Source organism: Lissotriton helveticus, chromosome 10, assembly GCF_964261635.1.
Source record: "Lissotriton helveticus chromosome 10, aLisHel1.1, whole genome shotgun sequence".
In the NCBI taxonomy this organism is placed as follows: Eukaryota; Metazoa; Chordata; class Amphibia; order Caudata; family Salamandridae; genus Lissotriton; species Lissotriton helveticus.
The window spans coordinates 495,485,998-495,503,297 of NC_136071.1; the positions used below are offsets into that span (position 1 = coordinate 495,485,998).

Consider the following 17,300-nt stretch of genomic DNA (forward strand, 5'->3'; position numbering starts at 1 on the left):
GGGTGGTCTTGTCATCAGTCCCGCCATGATTAACTTAGTGAGTTGCAAACTTCCTCAAAATCATGATGATTTGCCATTTTGGCTGGCACAACAATGTGAGCAACTTGAAGCTGTTTTTCTACATACGACTCCTGTAGAAAAACACAGGATCCTTACAATGAGTTTGCCTAGTGGTCTAATTCCCGCTTAAGCTGACTGCACAACCTGGGGGATGGTGTTTGCTTCAGTGTACACACTGTGCTTTGGCACCCCCTCCATGAGTGTTTTACTGAGCATTCTAAAGAAGGTACAAGATTAACACGGGGCTGGTCCATTTTGGGATGAAATTAGTGGGAATGTTCCCTATTGTCTCTGATATGATTTTGGCCTATATAAAAGGTGAAGCGGTTTGCATACAAGTACGTCAACGCCTTGGGGCGGTTGTGGAAGTGGATCGGCAGCGACAGTTGCCGATAATCATTGCGGATGTGTATACATCTTTGGGTCGCAATAGCTTGGGGATTTGGCCATTTGCTCAGCCACAGACTAAACCCCCTCCTGACAAGGAGGGTCGTCCTGTCTTTCCTAAAAAAGCTTGGAACAAGAATCAGCGGCAGCAGAAGCCCGGTTCACATGCAGGTTCTCCTACACCTGACACTTCTGAGCGTAGATACGGTTGACTTGATCGCTTTAAAATTAAGGTACCTGAAAGGTTCCAGATCCCCGTTCTCCTCGTCCCTTTCAGAATTCGTCAGATCAACAGTTCAGCGGTGTAGACGTCAGGATCGCAGACAAGGCGAGTCTGCGCTAGGGGTGGGCGGAAGTCGCGGAAGGGACTATCGCGTAGAGGCACGGAGATTGAACAAATCTCCATGCCTCTCCGCAATATTTCCGTTTTGCGAGCCCGCCCGGCCGTCTCCCACCCGCCTCCTGCTTCCCGCCTGCCTCCCGCCCTCCTTATTAATTAAATTTACAGGCTACAAATAAAGTTAAATAAAACTTACCTTATTGAGCTGCAAACTTCCCCATCGCGGCTTCTTCTTTGAAACTGCGCATGCGCGGGAGCCTGCTCATGCGCATTCCTGCTGAGGAATGCGCATGCGCGGGCTCCCGCGCATGCGCAGTTTCAAAGAAGAAACCGCGATGGGGAAGTTTGCAGGTCAATAAGGTAAGTTTTATTTAACTTTATTTGTAGCCTGTAAATCTAATTTAATAAGGCGGGCGGGAGGCGGGCGGGCGGCCAACTTCCGTTCCGCCCCAGAATGTGGGGAAATTTGCCCCGTTTTTACGCCTTCTTTGCGGAAGGTGCAAATTATCGCACATTCCGTGGGCGGAACGAAAATGTCCGCCCACCCTTAGTCTGTACAAGCAAGACGGGACCGGCAGCCCCAGTTAGATGTAAAAGTCAAGCAGGAGGAACCACCTCAATATCGTACCCCCATTCAGAATAAAAAGTTGCTGCTTGAACTGCAAAGTATGCCTCAGACAGTGAGAACCCTGCTCCTTGACAGGAGTTGGGCGGTAACCCTCCTCGACAGCGCAGCGGAGGTTACCATAGTGTGGCAGACACTCCACCAGCGTCTGGAGACGAAAGCAACTGACACTTATATTACAGTTGAGACAGCTGATACTCGAGTTTCCCCTCCTGATAGGCTTTATGAAGTAATCTTTCAAATTGAAGGGTATATTAAACACCCAGTAAAAGCAGTGCTTTGGGAAAACCTCACTTCCTCCTATGATATTTTGTTTGCGGAGGTCGATTGGCCTTCCCCTTTTGTCCTAGCTTCGTCTAGAGGGGAAGTTGTCATTCTACCCAGTTTTTCGCAATATGTACCCGATTACGATAAAATGGCTTATGCCTCGAAGTGGGCTTTATCCCTAGCCCTGGCATTATATCGCAATCAGGCATGTTGGGACAAAGGTTCCCCAGTTCATGTGATTCCTTTGCATTCTACGTATCAGCCCCAACCACAATATCCGATCAAACGAGACGCTAAGGCCTTCATTAGCGAAATCGTTAACCCATTTGGAATTTCAGGGTGTGATTGAACCCTGTGTATCATCGATTAATCCCCTTTCTCCGATAGTGAAACTGGATGCTTCATATCATATAGCTTTAGACTACAGACATATGAACAGTCATGTTCGTACCTTTGCGGTTCAGAACACACATAGCTCTGTGTTAGTGAAGAACATTGTTCGAAAAGAGTGCAAAACCACTTTAGATATTTCCAGTGGATTTTTCAGTCAATCTTTGGCTCCTGAGAGCCCTGATTTGACCTTATTCAGTGCGTTGGGCAATCAACGCCAATATTCAAGATTGCCTATGGGATATAAGAATAGACCTGGTGTGTTTGCGGCACGTGTAGTGTCCCTTTTGCATGAGATGGACACCAATGCCTTCTCATACGTCGATGATATATACTTGACAGATGATGACCTAGTACTGCATCTCGTGCATGTGGACCGGATTATTACACATTTTGTAAACTGTGGTTACAAATTCAATTTTTGCTAAGTCTCAAATCATCTTCTTGGTGGTGCTTTTTCTTGGTTACGAACACAATAATGAAGGTAGGGGGTTGGCCCCCTATATTCTGGAGAAATGTGCTCAATTGCAACCTCCATCTACACTTATAAAATTACAATCGTTGCTGGTTTTTTTTTACATTTCGTGGGAACATAGATTCCTGATTATGCCCAGCGTATCAAACATCTTTACTCATTGATGCAACCTTTTCTCTCATCTTGCAGTTGGCTTCCCGAATATACCGCAATTCTCTGGTCTCTGCAGTCTGATCTGCTTGTGGCCAACTTTTTGTTAGCACAAGACAATTCTGCAAATTTTGGTTATAAGAATTGTACCAGGCACGTTAGGTTTTACATACTTGACGTTCAATGCAGGGGATACTGTCCCCATTGCTTATAAATCGCATTTGTATACTCCAGCAGAGATGCGTTTCTCTTCTACAGAAAATGTTCTGACAGCTGTCCAGATGGCGATTCTGCAGGAACGCTCTCTGGCACATGGTAAGCGCCATTTTCATGGTTTTGCTGGTGCCTGCTTTAGAAGCAGTCCCGAAGGCTAGTGTCCCAAATTCCAAGGCCTTGCATCCCCGTTGGATACAATGGGCTAATTCTTTGACGTCTGCTGATGTCAATTTTATCTTTGACTCTTTACAAACACAGGAGTTTTTACAGTATGAACATGTTCATCCTCCTTCTTTATTATTACTCCCTCTTGATCAGTACAAATGCATTATTTCCACTGATGGGTCCGCGCAGCCCGCCATTGGTTCTAAAAGTGCTTATTCTGCAGCCTACACAATTGTGTCAGGGTGATTGTTGACAGGGACTTTAAATCCTCCTTGGTGCACACACAATCTCTTGGAGATTGCACAGCTCAATTGGCAGAGCTACGTGCATTGGTTTTGGCTCTTGAATTTGCTGATCCGGATGTTCCTACACTTGTAGCGTGATATTTGTTTTACTGTGTACAATCCTTCAATGACCATTTGTTCTTCTGGACACAAAATGATTTTCGTGAATCTAAGTATAGCTCAAATAAGCATAAAGCGCTTTGGGTCCAAGTGGCCGCTGTTAAGGAACGTTTGCCGCTCACACATGTTATTCATACGTTAGGTCATCAGCATGTGGGAGCACATGCTGTTGGAAAGTCTATGGCCAATTTGCTATTTTTTAAACTTTGCAATAAAAAGAAAATTCTCTCCCTTTGCCAAATATCCTAATTGGGGTACAAAACGGGGTGGTGATGGACGGAGCATCCGAACCAATCAAACACTCACACCCAGTCAAAAGATCTGGGTTTAATCCATCACCGTTCTTTAGCCCACTCTACCACCCCAGTTCAGACATGGCTATATGCAAATCAGTCTGACCCTGTGCCTCATGGGAACAGTCCAGCCCGAACTGCCGAGCCATGCCTTCCCTGGACCGGAAACAACCTTCCGAGGACCGTTTTCTGGCATTACAGCCGTCTTCAGCCCGGCTTGCTTGAATCCAGTGGCAAAGTGAGCAAGGGACTCACGTCTGAGCATACCCTGCCACACTTATGGCGGCCAAAAGCGGTACAAAAGTCCTTGGATGCTTGTTTCCAGTCCATGGAGGACCTGGCTTGGCAGTTCGGGCTGGACTGTTCCCATGGGGCACAGGGTCAAGACTGATTTGCATATAGCTGGGTTCAAACTGGAAAGGCATGGTGAGCAAAAAAACGATGGATTTGGGCCCAGATCACTGTACTGGGGTGAATGTATGACATTGTTCTGCATTCTGTCCATCACTTGTTGTTTTTGCTTTTGTCACCCCGAGTGGGACGGGTATACTCAGACGTGAGTCCCGTGCTCTCCATGCCACTGGAATCAAGCTATCCAGGCTGATGAGGGCTGCAAGCCCGAAACCGGTCCTTGGATGCTTGTTTCCAGTCCAGGGAGGACCTGGCTTGGCAGTTCGGGCTGGACTGTTCCCATGGGGCACAGGGTCAATATATAGCTGGGTTCAAACTGGAAAGGCATGGTGAGCAAAAAAACGATGGATTTGGGCCCAGATCACTGTACTGGGGTGAATGTATGACATTGTTTTGCATTCTGTCCATCACCTGTTGTTTTTGCTTTTGTCACCCCGAGTGGGACGGGTATGCTCAGACGTGAGTCCCGTGCTCTCCATGCCACTGGAATCAAGCTATCCAGGCTGATGAGGGCTGAAAGCCTGAAACCGGTCCTTGGATGCTTGTTTCCAGTCCAGGGAGGACCTGGCTTGGCAGTTCGGGCTGGACTGTTCCCATGGAGCACAGGGTCAAGACTGATTTGCATATAGCTGGGTTCAAACTGGAAAGGCATGGTGAGCAAAAAAACGATGGATTTGGGCCCAGATCACTGTACTGGGGTGAATGTATGACATTGTTCTGCATTCTGTCCATCACCTGTTGTTTTTGCAAATATCCTAATTGGGACACCGCTGAGACGCTTTGCTTCCGCTTATCTCTGATTTTTGTCTTCGCATAGTGCTAACGACCTGGCCAAGGGGAGGGTGTCCCGTAGCCCATAGAGACATTGTCGTCTTCACTAAGTTAGCATGAGCACGTTGCAGCCTGCCTGCTGCTTTGCGCACGTTACTTACATCTTTATTTTTGCAATAATTTCTACAGCTGTTTTTATAGGAGGACTCATCGCTGTGTTCAATCTCTGCGTGTTCCGGGGTTTTGACTGAACACTATGTGCAAGGTGAAACAATGCCCCTTGTTATTGTGTTCAGGCCAGGCCTTAGCCCTTAGACAAAACATACCAATGCAGTTGTTGTTTGGACAAACGTACTTTGGTTTTATTAGAATACACGTATAGGTAGCACACACTTGAAGAGGGACCTTTCCAGAGCGAAGAGCGAGACGGCACCTATGATGTAGATCTACAATCTATAGGCTAACGTGTGGGGTCTGCTGACAAAGCCCAGAGATCTAATACATAATAATACTGCTTCCTTGCAAGGAGAGGGAGGTTAGGCTCTGTTGTCTTTCCACAATGACATCTTGCTTCATGATTTATGGACTAGCTGCTTTGCTGACTGTATTTGTACTATGCATTTTCCTGCTTCTCGTGGCACGTATGCTGCATGTTAGGGCACGTTAGTTAAAATAAATATTGTAACTGTTTCGTGTCTCTGTTATATCTTACTGTGGACAAGTACAAGAGTGTGAGCGAAAGGGTGTGTCTTGTTACCGCGATTCCTGATAGATTTGAGAGGGATGTTTTCTGGGGGGTCTAATCATTTGTTTCTCTGTGAGTGAGTAGGAGAGCCAGTGAGACACTATAGCTAGGCGATCCAAGGCTTATGGGTACAAGGTGGTACGATGACTCAGTCCCTATACACCAAGATCCTATAATCCTGCACATAGTTCTGTGTTTGTGCAGAATCCCTGCAACAAAGGACACCAAAGAGCTGCAAGAGGCAAGAACTGAGGAGCAGCAACTGACTTGGAGCCAACCCTGCCTGCCTGTCTGCTGTTCCCGACAATTGGACCAAGACAACTCGTCCTGTAGCTATTCAGCCTCCAAAAGCCCGGAGGGCTGCCAGCACTTCACAAAACAGCCAGTATCTCCCATAAAGTAGCAGAGCTTCTTCCCTATATCCTGTAGGCACCGAAATGCAAGCTCCATTTTACCGAACTGCTGACTCCTGGCCTCACTAACGTAGCAACTGCCCAGGAGGGGGTGTTCCATGTTCCCAGAGGTTAGCCCCTTCTTTCTAGAGAGTAACTAGTCGCTAGACCCTCAAGGAGCTCGAACACTAATACCTACTTGAAGCAGCCAAGACTTGTTGGTGGTCCAATCCCAACACAGATGCCACAGAGACCCGACCAGCCGACATGGGATGTCAGCATTGCAGAAGAAGTCATCATCCAGAGTGGCCCAGCTGTCCTGTCTTCAGGTCATCACCTGAAGCAAGTGACTCTAACTGCCGCGACCTGACACCTGAAAGCTCCTCTGCATCTGACCCCCACACCGAGTCCAAGTGAACCGACGGTTTCGCAAGCACCCAGAGACTCCCGAGGCCTGAGCTTACCTTTGAGTTCTGCTGGCCGGGTCCCCCAGTCCCTGCTTGCAGCCTCTTTTTGTGGGCTCACCGAAGCCAAGTGCCCCTACCGCCCGACCCACCAGACCAAAGACTACTGCACACGAGCCCCACAGCCTAAGTCCAGATCAACCGACAGTGCCTCCTGGCTCCAGAGCCCCTAAAGACTTGAGTTTTCCCCGTTTGGGTTTGAACCGCCTAGCCAAGCACATATATTAGAAGAGCCTTTCTTCCAAATATATTCAACAAAATTGGTACTTCGTACTAGCCCTAAATTCCTACTTTAAAAACAAAAATGTTTTTAAAGAGTTTTATATAGCACAAACTCGACCCGAAGATATCAGGTATCAGTGCTTTACATGAGCACCAGTTTCATTACAGATAGACGCATAAATGTTTGTTTGGCACAGGGAGATTAAGTGATTTGCCCAGAATCACAGGATGTTGAGCGTTGTTGCTGAGACTCGAACCCGAATCCCCAGCTTCGAAGTCGACCGCTCTAGCCGTAAGGCCACATGCTTTCCCCTGACCTCACCTAAATTAGTGTCAGCTTTCCATGCAAACCTAATAACAGAGCAACATGTTTTCTTCCCAAAACTGTATTCAATAGCAAAAAGAGCTCTTCACGCATTGGATGTTTTAAGGGCATTAATGTTGAAACTAAACCTTTTTGCAAAACTCAACTCTTTGTTGCATTTGCAAAGCCACAATAAGGTTCTCCAATATTCAAAGCAGGAATAGCAGATGGATAGTGAGATGTAGTCAAACTTGCTACCATAAAGCAAACAGAGTATGCTACCTGAAACTCCAAGAGCTCACTCCAAAAATAAACAAGCAATTGCAATGTAATAGGTCTCACATTTTCTAGAGTTAGAGCTGTTGGCATTGTAATGTAAATGTTTTTTACTTATGTGTTTTGGAGTGAATTGAATGCATCTGATGGCTATTGTGTGTTTTACAGTGCATCTAAAATGAAGGAATCTGGGAAATTCAATGGGCGAGATGTGCCAGGCTCAGATTGCAGCTCTCCATGGCACAGTTGATAAACACCTATTGTCTTTTAGAATACCTTTCCCAGGTAAACAAAAAAACGAATTCCAAAAAAGCGGCATTACAGCTGTAACAGACTGTTTTACTGTGCCACTTTATTTTACTATATACGATGACAGAGCTATGGGTTTTAAAGTTCTGTAATATACAGATCTGAGCACCGAAGTATAAGTTGATCACAGCTAAAGATGCAACAGTGATAGCTTTTAAAATGCATTAGCATGCCTACAACAGTACTAAAATACAACACAGTTCAAAATGTCCCAATAGGATTTAAGCAGAACCTGTGTATTGTTAAAGAAAAAAAAACATGTTCACCCCAGTGGGCCCTCTTGGCACAATATAACAGCTGTTGGTAGTTATCTAATTCAATGGTACCCATTTTACTGAATGGTGAGCGGACACGCCAAGATTCAAACTCGTGCCCTGAGAGTTAAACAGAGATGACGGGTGCAGGTGCATTTATTTGATTCGGCGGCTAGGCCTACCAAAAGGGCAACTTAGTGCAGATAAAAAGCATAAGTAAGGTGAAATACTTCTCAATATGCACACAGACGCTGGCATGTATGTAAAAATAGGAAGCTAGAAACACACAAAGCTCCATTTCCCTTTTCTTCGAAAACCATTTTGTGAAAAATATGAGGGAGGAGGGTGGTAAAGTAGTCAACCCTCATACCCGCCAGCCTCATGCTCAGACCATCTATCATTGGATTTCCCTTAACCAACCTTGTTCTGTTTTAATTACCTTTCAACATTATGGCAAACACTGCATTGGCTTAAAAAAAAACTTGATGAGCAGTTGATCATCCACCTCTGAAGCTACAAGGCTTTGTGGTACAAGCACGTGAAACTTAGCACAAGGCTCAGGCCTAAAGTGCCTACTGGATTTGTCTGTGCACTTCTAACAACAGGAAGTATGCTTTGCATTTTTTACTTGTACAAGGGCCTACAGCATCCTCTGTGGTGTTTCCAGGCTTTCCTCTACTAAATTGTTGTTATTAAAAATCGCTTTCATCACAGCCCATCAGCGAAGGTTGCAGTGCCTGATTTATAACTCCCCCCTCAAAAAGAGTCTGAGATTGAGACAAATTATATAGTGTGACACCATTCTTTCAGGATATTTGTTAGTATATTTAGTGGCATGCCCAGTATAGAGCGCGTTGACGTCCTGTCTGGTGTAGTAAGTGCTATGTAAATACAATTAAAATTATAGTTGTGTAAGAAAAACTGAATTTCCACACATACCTTACAACTACCTAATACAGAGAAGGAATGCAGGGAAGACGGAAGACTTCATCAAGTAATTGATTTTTGATTGGTTTGGGAAGGAAACAGTGTCAAATCTTTCTCCGTGGTAAAAGGAGAGGAAAGTCCTTTGTGTTGACATCTACATTAGCCTTCACACACAACAGGCAGAGGGGCTGAATCTGGCGCAATATACAGAGCTGCCGAATTTTGGACTGGAGACACTGGGTTGAATGTCTGCGTCAGCGCTCCCCGATCATACCAAATTCAATGCTAATTCAAATTAAAAAATATCACAAGAAAACAGATAATAAATGCCATAGCAAATGGTTGAACTTGCTGTAGCGTACTGGAATAGTCGAGGATCATGCCGTGTATTGAGGAAGTGTTGCATTGGGATGGGATGGCCAACCAAAGGATAGGCTGCAAGCCCAGACAGGAGGATTGCCACTGCCCTCCTGAAGGAGCATGACCAGGTTGAGATTGACTGCGTCCAACCACAATAAACAATTTGTGAAATCGCCATGGGGCGGGAACAGACTGAGAAAGGAGGGACAAACACCAATTGAAAGCCAGCATTTCACAATGCCACAGGTAACAGCCAATGGCAATTTATGGGCATGCCAAAAGCCCACAAAATAGATAACAACATGTCTTGCAGACAGCGCAAGTGCTGTAATCTTGACCTAAAAAGGAGCCTCAGTCTAGACAACAAGCTTGAGTAGGTCAAGCACTAGCTAACCACCACTTTTTGGGAGCACTGCTTTACATTTGATGGTAAGCTTATGTATCTACGGCCAACACGTGCCACAAATGGAATATGTTACTTAACATATAAGCTATTTGTAGGGTGTAGTGCCATGAATTTATATGACTCCTCCCTGGCAGCTATTGGTTAACGTATGTACTTGTTAATATATTACATGGTCCTACTATTCACTCACATGCTCATCTTTTCTGTCACTATATTGGTCCTATACTAAGCTCACCCAATGAGCTATAAACAGTCTAAGAAAGTCACTGATGATCATGTGCAACACAGACTAGGAGGAGTGGCTTTATCTCGTGATTTGAAGAAGTTCTTCGAAGAAAAACAAGTTGTAAATATCCGAGTCCAACACTATATGGCAGGGTTATGCTAAGCATATGGATCTACGGCACTATTCGCTACAAATATATGCTTACATGGTGTAGGAAAATAGGATCTGCTTCTTATGGTTACCCCCATTTTGTGCTTCATGTAACACTGTTTTTGACTAGTCTGACTGGGATCCTGCTAACCAGAGCCCCAGTCCATCTGCTTTCTCCCTAAAATGTTATGTCATGTACTTAGGTACACTCCTGATTGGATACTGGGGGACCCTTGTCAGTCCCTAGTATATAGTACCCTTGTACCCAGGGCATAGCTACCCCAGAGGCCTCCCATGGCCTGAAGCATGTATAATGTCACCCATGAGAGGTCATGCAAAATGGAACTACAGGCCTGCCATTGCAGCCTGTGTAAGATGGTGCATGCACCTCTTACTTTAGATATAGGCTTCCTATATCTAAGGGTCAATGCACTTAAAACCTATGTCACCCCTATAGCAGGCCTTAACAATCCTGCAGGCAGGGTGCTTCATTCTAAGCAAGAGGGTGCCCCTGCCTGAGCAGGACACCCCTGCAGCCTACGAAGTCCATTCTCCCGGGTTGTCAGTGTATCAGCTATTTACGACACATAGAGTGGCCTTATGCGACCGCTCAATGACCAACTCTAAAACGGCTGAAAGTAACCCTATTGTGTTTGGTATCAAACATTGTGAAATCATACACCCACACCGGTAACGGTGTGGGAGGTATGATTCCACCCCTCTGAAACAAGCTGTGTGAGGTCCCTGGTGTTCCCGGTACCAGCCTTCTAGTCCCGGGCAGCCCAAAATGGTTGCTGGCAACCAGATACACATTTCTGCCCTCCTGCTGCTGTGCCAAGCTCGAGCAGGGGAAGGCAGAACAATAGGCATCCTGTCACAGGGAGGTGTGACCACCTCCCAGACAGGATTTAGTGCATTAGGCCTGGGTGGGTGTGCTTGCAAGCGACCAAAAGTCTGCATTATGCACACATTTGGTGTCCCTGTGCATAGTCCAGTTCAAACCAGTGCTGGGAGCTGTTGGCTCCTGCTCGGGAATGAAACTGGACTAAGCACATGGGAGTAACCTCCCCACTGTCCAGACCCTCCCCTGGAAATGTCCCCTGAATCTGTCCAACCCTCTCCCGTGGGTAGAAAAGGGCTTACCTGGCTGTAGGACTCGAGATTTGACGTGGACAAGATTCTGAACCAGAAACCACTGAATTTCGACCGTCTCGGCACTCTGGACTTGGTCTCCCTCTCAGTCTGAAGCACTGTCTGTGCCCGTGCACCATACAGGCTCTGTGCAGGACCTGTGGAACATCAACTGAAGATATCTCCCTTCGATTGAAGGAGTCACTCCCATGCAACCGCAGGCACCACATCGCAATTGACTGGTCTGCTGCTCTTGAGCTCCTACGGACGGTGGGTTTCCAAGTCCCTAGAGGTCCAAGCTGCCCTCTCACCAAATTTGAGGACATCATTCTCATACCCCTGAGCACCGCGTACGTTTTTCAAGTGCATATGCTTGTTGGCGTTCCCAAAAAAAGTGCACTGGATTCCGAGTTGACCTGACCTCTGGCACCATTTCCACCAAAGAACTCCGGCCTCCTCGCACTAGTGCTTCGTGGGCTGCTGCTTTGTAAATCTGCTTGAGGTCCCCTCGCTAATCATGTGCCTCCGGCCTGTGGGTCCTCTTAAGGGTCAACACTGCTTTCCTTGGGCTCCCCTGGTTGCTCCAGGCTTGCCCTGACTCCCCGTTTTTTAGTGAGTCTCCTCGACCTTGCTAGTCGGAACCGTAACCTTCTTTGTGGGTTGCCGCTGCCAAGGCGTGTTAGTGCTCCAGCCGGACTCCGACCAGTGGCGTAACGAAACTTGAGGGGGCCCCCCTGCAAAGCCCAATGAGGGGGCCCCCCCAGCGGGCCGGCCCACCACCTACCACTTTTCCCCACCAATAAAAATAAGCAGTCACCTAAAGCCGTATTTTCAACACTTATCTGTGCATACTTCGAACAGCAAATAGAAATAGGATGTGCTTTATTTGTGTTCTAGGGCTGCCTGAATGATCCATGACTGATAATTAAAGAGAACAAAGACAGAAAAGTCACATTACAAATGAATACATATATTTTTATTTATAACCCTATTTAGTGTCTAGACAAGGTCTTTCAGGGTCTTTAAACAACATATGGCTGGCATTTTTCGATTGGCAACCCTACTTTATATTCCTTTTCATGAAATGCATTCTCACACTACAGCAGTAAATGTATATTTCAACTGTAAGGAATAGGCAGAGTGGGGGCCCTCTGTTTCTTGGTCATTACATGTCTAGGCTTTCGGGTGTCAACCTCAGGCCCATGGTTTGTGCTGCTTGCATTCTCTAGTTATGCCTTACTGGCCTATGCTCTCCTATTCCCACCTACCTTGTTGAGGCTACCCTGGTTGAACGGATACTGTATCTTTCATGTTCTTCCACAGCATTACCCTGTATATGTCTCAGAAAGCAACATGTCTATCTCTCTCCCACCTCTCTCTCTCTCTCAGTCTCTACTCCCCTCTCTCTCCCTCTCTCTTTCTGCTCCTCCTATCATGGTATCACCGTGCCTGTGTTACCCCATCTTACTCTGGATTGCTTGCTGGCCTGAATGTCTACATGTAGAGGCCTCCTGTTCTCACCACTTTAAATACCGTCCTTACCAATGGATTGCGGAGTCTTACCGTCTCCCAAAGCGACTTCCTGTACTTTACTGCCTCCGGTTATAAAGGTACATATTGTCTCAGTGACTCCTGTTGTCATCCAGCGTGCCCTTAAGTATTCATAGTTTGGCAACTCACTGGGACAGAAAGTAAGCCTGGCACCAAAATAAAAGTGGCCCTCATTAGCAAATCAGACAGCTAAAAGAGCGGCCCATTTGCAAATAGGGGTCATTTTTATCTTATCAAGACATGCTATACATGTGATTTCAAGGTATGGTAAACTGCATGAATTTATGTTTGCTGCAGTGCAAAGTTTGTGGTAATATAATAGATATCAACAGTAAAACCCATCATACCAGATTCAACAGGCAGACAAACAGCTTACAAATAAGCCCACTCTCTGAGGTGTCACATCTACTCCTTTGGGGACAATACTAGCAGTGGGAGAGGCAGGAAAAAGAACGCTCTTAGCTAAAGGCTGTCACTTGTTTAGCAAGGAATGTGCAACTGTGTTTATTTAAGGATACTTCAGGCAAGGTTTTTTGTATTATCCAAACATAACCTGTAAAACCCTGAGCACCAGACCATACAGGCTGAAATAAGTCACTTGCCACATTGACCTGCAAAGCTACCCCAGAGGACTGTACCGCACAGGTGGCAGGCCGGCAATGAAAAAGGAATCTGTCACCCATATGCTCTATATATGTTTTATAACTTAGGTATGAGAGATGTCGACTCTGCATTTTAGCTTGCTCAGGCACATTTTATATAGCAGAGTAATAAGCAAGAAAACACAATGCACAAGATCCTACATGCCCACAAACAGCCAAAAGCGCCAAAACGCCCTCGGGCAATCGTGCACTTTAGAAATATGATATTCAAATCAAAATCAAATCAAATCAAATCAAAAATAACTTTATTCGGTTTTTTAGAGAAAAACCATAAAAGTTCATAGAAATACATTTTTATACATTGATTCAATTTAAAAACAAAATGTTAAAAAAAAATGTTAAAAAATCGTGAGTTTAAAATACAGTTTATAAAATCATAAAAAGGGTAAACTTTTACTGCCATCCCTTATGGCCTCTTCACTCATTTAATTGTCAGAGATTAGACCTATGGCGTATGCAAAATTTCAGGAAACATACAGTTGTTTTTGCTATCAGTTCATTTTCCAAATATTGTAATGCCAAGTAGGCTGGGCGGCATTGCCGCAGACCCCCAGTATTTAAGTAAGGGCAATAGCCATTGTCTGCGGGGTGCCTCAAAGAATTTGCAAAAAATCAAATCAAAACAAATCATCCTACACTGTGAACTGTCACACATAGCCTTTGGGGACGGACATTATCGGCAGTGGGCAAGGCAAGAAAATAAGATAGCTGCCTTCTCCCACTTCATACACGTTATAGGTGTTTTCACTTTTCAGTAATCACGCCATGCATTTGAGCTTGCTACAGGCTTTGCTGTAAGATCGGGGAAATCATCATTAAAACTCAGAACAAAAGACCCATTCGCCCTAAATATAGCCAAAATGAACCAGCCCACTCACTGACCTCCACAGCTACCCTTCGGGACTATAATGTACAGGCAGTGGGTACCGCAATGAAAAGGGAAGCTGCTGTCCACTGGCTCAATATAAGATGCAGCTATGTTTTCCACCACACAAGGCGCTGATAGGCCAGGTGGTATGCTTGAGGGAGAAGCCGGACACGACTTGTTTAAATCCAAGGGCGGGGGGCAGCGATCTCCGCCAGTAACTATAAAGTCAGTGCATTGCAAACGAACCTGAGCAACTGGCGACGCTACAGGCGCTCCTAATGGCCCCGACACGCACGCACTTGGTAACAAGACTTTACACCACGGCACAGCACGAACAAGCCACAGACAATGCACAGCCAAAATGCAGGTGGGAAAGATTACTGGGAGCGCCGCTGGCTGAACAGGACTGGCAGTATAGCTGCGCGCAACTTACAATACTCACTTCAAACTGTAATCTCCGCATACTTCATTTCAAATTTTTACATCAGGCGTACCACACACCCACAAAAATGTATAGATTGGGGCTGAGAGATAGTGACTCCTGTGCTCGATGCGGTGCACTTGGCGCAGACTTCCTACATGTGGCGTGGTCCTGTCCAAACCTACAACATTACTGGCGCACAGTTACAGAAGCACTACAAACTATGCTGAAAGAGCACATCCAGAACACACCACAGGTATGCCTTTTGGGGATTAAGAAACTTAAGCAAGCTAGACAGAAGAAGTTCCTGGCGGTGGCGCTGCTACTGGCGCAGAGTAGCGAAAAAATGGGGTGCCCGGAGACCGCCCAGACTAAAAGACTGGATAACCGACATGACGTACTGTAGAAGGACTCTGGAGACCTATGCTGAGGAATTACCAGTGACGTCTAGACCCAGGGATTTTTGGGAACCGCTGACGTCCTACTTACAGACCAACCCTGAATAATCAGAATATATGCACGAGGGTTAGATCCAACACTGATTGAAGGGGGCAACACATACATGCTATAGTCTGCGGTGGAGACAGTATACCGAGCAGGGATGAGTGAGGGAGGCGCTCGAGTGCGATATTATGTAATTGTTGATAAAGTACCCCGTTATGTGTGTTTAGAAATGCTGTACTACATGGACACTACGCGTTTGATTTAAGAATGTACTTGCCATATTGTGTTATTTGCCAACACGATCTTGTATCATGTATGTCTGCTGATCAGAATACAAAATAAAATAAAAAAATAAAAAAAATTAAAAAGTCAGTGCATTGGCCGGTCAGACGTAAGTAAAGGCCAAAGTATCTTTGAGACAGTGTGTGTCCTGTAGTGTGTGTGGGGTCGTCAATGATCTCGGTCAACCCGAGATTGCTCATGCGGTCGAGGATGTGGGCGGTGTTGTTGTCTTTGGGGTTATTGATGTAGAAGTTGAGGTCGCCAAGGAAGATGTAATCCTTGGAATCCCGGCCTAGGGATGCAATGAAGTCTGTGATGATGTTGCAGACATTAGAGTGCGGGTCCAGAGGTCGGTATGCCAGGGTGTGTCTGATGGTTTTCCTGTTGTCCACGTGGAGCTTGAAGTTGAGATGTTCCATGGGGGTGGTGGCATTATTGGTGGTGGTGGTGGTAATTAACACTGAAACATTGGAGGAACCCTGGTGGACAACTGCCCTTCTCCATTAAAAAGATTGTTCTCCTCCCTTCCTTCCCACTCAGGGGCATAACACAGGGCCGATAACCGCTGTGGTGCAGGAAACTCCAACCCTTCAAGGGACTGCATCCCCTCAGGGAAGCCCCATTCAACCTAAAGCCATGATTATCTATGAGCTATAGGAGATTTAAGGGCCCCTCTCACATTCTGAGGGGGTTATAGTTTTGCGTTAAACTACTGTTCCTGCTAGAATACCTATGAATTTGACTTATTTCATCAGCAGCAGCACTATGAAGCGGCCCTCTGGGCAACGCTGCCTCTCGCCTACAAAGAGCACAGCTTGCAACACGATGAGACACAAGCAACCTCTTTAACCTTTCCACATTAAACAGACAAGCAGCTTCGAAAAAAAACATGGATTAATGTGTCAGCCTAACATAATCCGCAGCAAAACCAGAAATGTCCAGCCTTTCTAATTTAGAGCATTTCGGGTCTCACGCTTTCTGTTTAACCCGTTCCGTGCTGCCGTCGGCCATTGGCCGACGGCAGCACTACCTCTCCAGTGCTGCCGTCGGCCAATGGCGGACGCGGCCCCGCCCGTTTTGCGGAAATGCCACACTTCCGTAAAATCGCGGACGCCGTTAAGGCGTTAAAGACATGATTGATTTTGCACGGGAATGACATGGTTTTATTAGCGCTCACTGAAAAGAAAGATAAAGTAAAAAAAGCTAAGAAATCAATGTATACAATGTATTTCCACAGGTATGCATTCGCAGGTTTGTACTTTTTTTAATATATTCCTGGAACAGGATAAAAAAAATCTTTTTTTTTAGACTAAAAAGACAGAGCTGCCCTCTCTAAAATTATGAACACGCGAAGTGGACTTAGACATTTATCTGTCGCAGGTGCTTTCCTATTCGTGTCGTTTTCAGAAGAGCTATCTACCAATCGGAACTCTCCGTTTCGTTTAATGGTGGCAGGTTCTGTGGAGATTACCATACCTTTTAGTGGAGCAAGTAATTGAAAGATTATGTAGTAGATTAGCTACTAGTGGCAAAGAGGCCCTTCCAAAGATAGTTACAGTGAATTGGCTTGACATGCTGTATTATCTCAAGAGGCTAGAGTAAAGGTGGGGGGCTTGAGGGATGATATGATAAGTAGGATTGGGCGAGGGAGATAATTTAGCTTCAGAGCTGAGCTACAGCTACACAGAGAGGTAATTACAAATTGAATGAAATTGGATTTTTTTAAATTAAGGGTGTAATAGCTGTCCAAAATGTGTGCGTAGTCTAGTGGAATTAGAAAATATCGGGCAACAGGGTTCAAGGCACACATCGTGATGAAAATAAAGTGTACACTGCAGGAGTCTACTTTTACGGCCAATTTAATCTAGTGTCCAAATAGCAAACATGAAAGAATCTCGAACAGTCCCAGGCCTCATCGCTGGTTTTGTTTTAATATCGTTCTGGGCGCGAAC

The 17,300-nt window shown here is 45.6% G+C and overlaps 1 protein-coding gene across 3 annotated transcripts in view; it reads left to right on the top strand.

Moving 5' to 3' along the window:
• Nucleotides 1–17,300, top strand: part of LOC144785353 (uncharacterized) — a 223,466-nt gene that overhangs the window by 145,451 nt on the left and 60,715 nt on the right. The window lies entirely within an intron of this gene.